The following is a 7,434-nucleotide window of genomic DNA, read 5'->3' as shown; positions in this document are numbered from 1 at the left end:
TTAGGATGCTCCAAAAGTGCCAAGCACAAGAGTCATTTTGGATGTTAATATGCCTGAAGAGGATGAACATCTTCTAGGAACTAGTGGAAGAAATCTGTGGCAAAAAGCAGAGCCATTTAGTGATGGTGACCATCTTTTGTCCTCACTGCAGCTAAGAAGAAATGACCAACAGCTTCATGAACAGTGTTTGGGAGAATACAAGGTCAGGTGCATTCTTCAACTCAAAGTGTATTCAAAGAGAGTAGAATCAAAATTGCCAATGCAATGCCCAGAATGTCATTCCATAAAATTATCTGTTTTCAGGTAGCACTCCTCTTTCTATAATCGCTTCCCTGAGCTAACAGAGTCTGACTACATTAAAATGACTTCATTTGGCTACTTTAGGTTTCAAATGGAACCATCACAGACTACTTAGTTGATTCAATTCAAGCAACAAAGATTTTTTTTTTGAGGATTCGGCTCAAGCCCAGCCTTCACTGAATGCCATCAGGTCTATAAAAGAAATGAAAGTTTCTTCCCATGAGTACAGTGGGAGTTCACTGGTAAGATAAGACATTTGCAAAGAAAATAACTGGAAAATAATACTAAAGGATATATAATTAAGAGCGAAGCCATGTAATGAGAACCACACAGTAAGTTCTATTTAAACTGAACATGTCCAGGGCGCCTGGGTGTCTCAGGTCATGATCCCAGGATCCTGGGATCCAGTCCCACATCCGGCTCCCCCTGCTCTGCGGAGCCCGCTTCTCCCTCTGCCTCTGCCTGCCACTCCCCCTACTTGTGCTCTCTCTCTCTGTCAAATAAATAAAATCTTTAAAATATGAATAAAAAATAAATAAATAAATTCTGAAATAAATTGAACCAGTCCAGGCACAGTTCATGATGAGGACAGAACTTACATTGGTTCATGAAGTTTGGGTAGAATCAGGTTCAGAACCGAGAAGATAGGGGAACGTCAAAAGTAAACAAAAGCAAAGGCAGAGCCCGTGTGCACCTCGCTCCTGGAGCGGCTTTCCGTGGTCTCCTCCGCAAATGGGCTCAGCGGCCTAGCGTCCCCGCCCCCGCCCCCACCCATCGTCCCAGCCACCCGTGATCTTGCGCCGAGACCCGCAGGGGGTCACCGCCGAGGTTTCCACCAGTCCACAAGCGCCAACGGCTCCCCACCCACGACTATCACCGGCGCCGCCTGGGTTCCACTTCCAGTAACAGCTCCTACGAAGTGCAGCGCATCCTGGGGAAGCCATCCCTCACCACCCTGGTCTCCCCAAAGCCAACCCCGGGCACTGGTGGGCGAGCTGCTTCTTCGGGAAGTCCACTCTCCGGTTCACGGCTACAGTGTTGGAGTCACCAGAACGCTCAGGATCTCTCCAGGCCTCCAGTGGCATGATCACCTGTGACTTGGCGCTGGAAGCCATGGGAAGCAACCTGGTGGTCAGCCAGGCAAAGCCAACACCCGACCCCAATCCTGGGTGGCCACTACCAGCCACCAGGCTCGGGGAGGCGCTAGGCTCATCAGAGCCCCTCCCTTCCCCGTAGACTAGGCAGGCTACTGCAAGCAGACATTTGGGGTTTTTTTATAGCAAAACAGCAAAACACCAAAAACGGAAGCTGAGAGAACCCCACTTTTTATTATCCAAGCCACGTGCAAGCCTTCCTGACACCCTGTAACCATGTGCCTTGCACCAAGTGGAAAATAAACTCCAAGCAGCCAGTTAAAAAAAAAAAAAAAAAAAAGTAAAGCCAGAAAAGAGCCAACCTGTTGAGTGCAACACAGTAATGAAAACAGCTTAGGGGCGCCTGGGGGGCTCAGTCGGTTAAGCCTCTGCCGGCGGCTCAGGTCATGATCCCGGAGGTCTGGGATGGAGGCTCCCTGCTCAGCGGGGAGTCTGCTCCTCCCTCTGCCCGCTGCTACCCCTTCTTGTGCTCTTTGTCTGACATAAATAATAAACAAAATCTTAAAAAAAGAAAAAGAAAACAGCGTAGAGAAGAGCTTTTCTAAAGCATTGCACTAGTGCTAACATGTTGTTTGAGACTTCATTAGTTAGGAATCTCCTGTCCCCCAAGAAACCCCTTTCGCCACTATCATGACTTGTTATAGGTAGTCTTGGCTTTAGATCACAAGCATATGGAGGGTTCAAGCAATACTGCCTTAGCTTTCAAAGAACTGTGCCTAAATATGATGTGATAAGTGGTGATTTATTTCATCAATACGCTTAATAATGGCTAGGTTCCTTCACAGTAAAAACAGTTCTTTCACTTTTGTAATATGAATTGAAATGTACCCAGTATTAGTTAGATATACAAAAAATTATACATTTCTTTATTTTAAATGATCTCATCTTGTCCTTGAGTCCTCACTGCCACTGATAATTGAAGAAAAACTTGGTATGTAGTTAAAATTAACTGTCCCTCTTGTTAAAAGTCTCTTAATCCGGGGCGCCTGGGTGGCTCAGTCGTTAAGCGTCTGCCTTCGGCTCAGGTCATGATCCCGGGCTCCTGGGATCGAGCCCCGCATCGGGCTCCCTGCTGGGCGGGAAGCCTGCTTCTCCCTCTCCCTCTCCCACTCCCCCTGCTTGTGTTCCTGCTCTCGCTGTCCCTGTCTCTGTCAGATGAATAAATAAAATCTTTAAAGAAAAAAAAAAAGTCTCTTAATCCCTAATTTTAACTCCCTATCAAAGATATTTCTTACTGCTGGAAGGGTCCCCTCACCCCTATTCCTTGCCAAGATTGTTTCTGAGTAGAGATGGAGGCTTCCATGTGTTTATGACAGTGGAGAAGAAAAGAACCTTCAGTGTCTCCTTATCTGCCCTGTTCTCTTTATCTGTGTTGTCCTACACAGTAGTCACCAGCCACATATGACCACTGAGCACTTGAAATGTGGTGAGGCCAAACTCCGTGCTGTAAATGTGAAATACACACTGACTTTCAAGGGCTTAGTATGTTAAAAAAAAAAAAACAATATATATACACACACACGGTATCTCATTTTTTATGTTGATTACAAGCTGAAATGAAAATATTTTGGGGGCACCTGACTGGCTCAGTGGGTAGATCATGTGACTCTTGATCTTGGGGTTGTAATTCCAAGTCCCACACTGGGTGAAAAGATTACTTAAAACATAAAAAAAAAAAAATTATTGGACGCCTGGGTGGCTCAGCTGGTTGGGCAACTGCCTTCGGCTCAGGTCATGATTCTGGAGTCCCTGGATCGAGTCCCACATCGGGCTCCCAGCTCGGCAGGGAGTCTGCTTCTCCCTCTGACCCTCCCCCTCTCATGTGCTCTCTCTCTCTCTCAAGTAAATAAATAAAATCTTTAAAAAATAATAATAAAAATAATAAAAAATAAAAAAAATATTGTGGATATATTAGATTAAATAAGATACAGTTGACCTTTGAACATGCGGGGGTTAAGGAGTGCTGCACAGTTGGAAAATCCTAGTATAACTTTTGATTCCCCAAACACTGAACTACTAAAAGCCTACTACTGACCAGAAGCCTTACCGATAACATAAACAGTAGATTAACACATATTTTGTAGGTTATATGTATCATATACTGTATTCTTACCATAAAGTTAGCTAGAGAAAAGAAAATGTTAAGAAAGGAAGAGAAGGGCGCCTGGGTGGCTCAGTCGTTAAGTGTCTGCCTTCGGCTCAGGTCGTGATCCCAGGGTCCTGGGATCGAGCCCTACATCGGGCTCCCTGCTCCGCGGGAAGCCTGCTTCTCCCTCTCCCACTCCCCCTGCTTGTGTTCTCTCTCTCGCTGTGTCTCTCTCTGTCAAATAAATAAATAAAATCTTAAAAAAAAGAAAAGGAAGAGAAAATACATTTACAGCACTATACTGTATTTATTTTTTTAAAAATCTGATATGGGGGTGACTGGGTGGCTCAGTTGGTTAAGCATCTGCCTTCAGCTCGGGTCATGAGCCCAGAGTCCTGGGATTGAGTCCCGAGTTGGGCTCCCTGCTCTGCAGAGAGTCTGCTTCTCCCTCTGCCCCTTATCTTATAATCTCTCTCTCAAAAAAATAGGTAAAATCTTTTTTAAAAAATCTGATATAACTTGACCTACACAGTTCAAACCCATGTTGTACAAGGGTCAACTGTAGGTTAACCTCTTTTAAAATTTATTTATTTATTTATTTATTTATTTATTTATTTATCAAGTAAGCTCTAGGCCCAACGTGAGGCTTGAACTCACAACCCTGCGAGCAAGAGTTGCATGCTCTACTGACTGACTGGGCCACCAGGTGCTCCTGTATGTTAACTATTAAAATTAATTTCATCCTTTCTTTTTCTTTCTTTACCTTTTCAATGTGGCTAATAGAAAGCTTTAAATTATATGTATAGCTTGCATTATATTTCATTGAACAGCACTGTTCTGGGTCTTCTATCTCCAATGTACTGTGGTTGATTTGTTTCCTCAGCAGTGGGCACTGGCATCTTCTTGAGGAGTCTCTGGTCCCGCACAGTAATCACTACTGATGACTACCATCCCCATTATGGCCTCTGGTTATAACGTCTCCAACTCCAGCTTTCTTTTCTCAACCAAATCACTTTGATCTGTCAGTCTGTGATACTGGGATTTATGATAAGACATATATATATTTGATTTTCTTCCCCATTTCTGGCACAGAGGTTTCATCTTTTTTTAAAGATTGTATTTATTTATTTGAGAGAGAGAGAGAATGAGAGACAGAGAGCACGAGAGGGAAGAGGGTCAGAGGGAGCAGCAGACTCCCCGCCGAGCAGGGAGCCCGACGCGGGACTCGATTTCGGGACTCCAGGATCATGACCTGAGCCAAAGGCAGTCATTCAACCGACTGAGCCACCCAGGCGCCCCTCGGGCACGGAGGTTTTTTTTTTTTTTAAAAAAACCCTTGGCATTTCCTGTGATGAGAGCAGATACAGGTGTCTCTTGTTATGTTAATGAGGTAACTTTGGAACCTCACCTAAGGATGGGGGCTGGTTGCCAGGAGGCCTCACCCTGTGATTAGAGGGTTGGAACTTTTGGTCCCACCCCCATCACCCCTCTGGGGAGGGGTTAGGGACTGGAAGTCAAATCAATCATCAATGGCCAATGATTTCATCACTTGCGCCTAGGTAATGAAGCCCCCATAAATGGCCAAAAGGATGGGATTTGGAGTGTTTTCCAGGTTGAGAGTGGCCCTTCCTCCTACCTATGTACCTCTTCCGTCTGACTGGGCTACATCCTTTACAGTTAAAGGGTAGTCTAGTAAGTAACATATTTTTCCGAGTTTTGTGAGCACCGCTCAAGCGAATTAATTAAATCCAAGGAAGGTGTCACAGGAATCCCCGATGCATAGTCATTTGGTCAAAAGCACAGGTAGCAACCCGGACTCTCAACTGGCATCTGAATTGGGCAGAAGTTGCGGAGTAAGAGAATTGGGCAGTCTTGTAGGACTGAACCCTCAACTCACGGGATCTGACACTAATCTCTGGGTAGATAGTGTGAGAAATGAGTTGAATCGTAGGACACCCAGCTGTGTCTGAGGATTGTTTGCTCGGTGATGTGGGAAACTCCCCCCCCAACACACCCACTTTGGAATTGGGTGTAGAACTCTTAAAATCCTTGAGCATCTCTCCATCATACCACTACGTAGCGTATGAAGGTCACAGGCTGTGGATAATATCCCAGGACTTTGCTGATTGACCATTCCAGAACTATGATAGATTAAAGCAATGAGTCAGACAACACGCCTGGAGGTTCTGAGATTCCTCCTCAAGCTATCTGGGTTTCTATCATTTTGCCACACCCTCCTTTGCCTAAGGACCGGAATGATGACTCACAAAATCCCTCTTTAAGGATCCAATTATTCTCATCTCTCTGGTTGCATTCCTTCCAAATCTGTCTCCTTTCCTCCCAACATATAAAACTTCCTCTTTTCTCTGCCTGTGTAATAGTTAATTTGCATCCATTTTGTTCTCCATGCTCTTTATACTGTGGGTTATAGTTAAACTCTGTAATCTGAGTTCATGAGATCAGCTCTGGGTATTCAAAGGAGAATTTTTTTAAGGTTTTTTTTTTTAAATAACATCTACACACAGCATGGGGCTCAAACTCATGACCCTGAGATCAAGAGTCACATACTCTTTTGACTGAGTCAGCCAGAAACCCCTCAAAAGATTATTTTAGAAGTCAGACTATAGAAGGGCGCCTGGGTGGCTCAGTTGGTTGAGCGTCTGCCTTCAGCTCAGGTCATGATCCCAGGGTCCTGGGATCGAGCCCCGCATCGGGCTCCCTGCTCAGCGAGGAGCCTGCTTCTCCCTCCACCTCTCCCACTCGCTTGTGTGCTCTCTCTCAAATAAATAAATAAATAAAATCTTAAAAAAAAAAAGAAGTTAGACTATAGAGACACTATGCTGTACTGGAGAATACTATACCATCACTAATGTTGGTGACATAAATGCATGATTTCCATTTTACCTGGACTGTCAGTATTTCCTGAAATTCTGTATTCTCTACATAACAATTACTTCTAGTCTTCACATAAGCTATTTCATTCCTTCCTTTATTATACGTAAAAATAACTGTTGTAGGGCACCTGGATGGTTCAGTCGGTTAAGCATCTGCCTTGGGCTCAAGTCCTGATCCCGGGGTCCTGGAATCGAGCCCCACATCAGGCTCCCTGCTCAGCAGGGAGTCTGCTTCTCCCTCTCCCTATGCCCCTCCCTCTGCTCATGCTCGCCCTCTCTCATTCACTCTCTCTCTCAAATAAATAAAATCTTAAAAAAAAATACATCTATCTATATAGATATACATGGTAAAATTACACCTATTCATTTTAAAAATCCAGAGGACAGAAAAAAATAAGACAAAGCACCCAGAATACAACACCTAATGATAACTGCTGCTAACGATTTTGTGACTATCTTTCCAGACATTATATTCCAGATTAGTATGTTTAGTAATCAATTTTAAATAAATGGAATTATCCTATAGGTGTGTCTTTTTCAGAGACAGAATCTTGTGGATATATTTTCACATGAATTAATATAGAAACGTATTAATTTTAATGGCCACAGAGTATTCCACTATAGAATTGTATCCTAATTTTCTTGTCCAATTCCATATTAATGGATTGGGAAGAGACTACACATACACACACACACAAACCAGAAATGGGCATTCTAATAACTATATCATTTTGCACTTGTGCAATTACCCCTTGGAATAAACTCTAGAGGTGAGATTGGTATGTCAAAGGTGATATACATTTTATATTTTGATAAATTGTGTCAATTTGCCTTGAAGGAAAATTGTGTTGATTTATATGTTCACAGGGAATTAGAGGGTATGCTGTCCCTTCACGTCCTATAATAATGGGTCATTTCAATGTTTTAAAACTTTATAGATGTGGAAATTATATTTACAATTGTTTTTAGTTACATGTCTTTGATTATTAATAAAGTTGAG

The sequence above is a fragment of the Eumetopias jubatus genome, unplaced genomic scaffold (assembly GCF_037043125.1).
Source record: "Eumetopias jubatus isolate StellerSeaLion01/CBP00866 unplaced genomic scaffold, mEumJub1_p1.0 scaffold_5, whole genome shotgun sequence".
Classification (NCBI taxonomy): domain Eukaryota; kingdom Metazoa; phylum Chordata; class Mammalia; order Carnivora; family Otariidae; genus Eumetopias; species Eumetopias jubatus.
Note: the sequence above shows the minus strand (reverse complement) of the source record.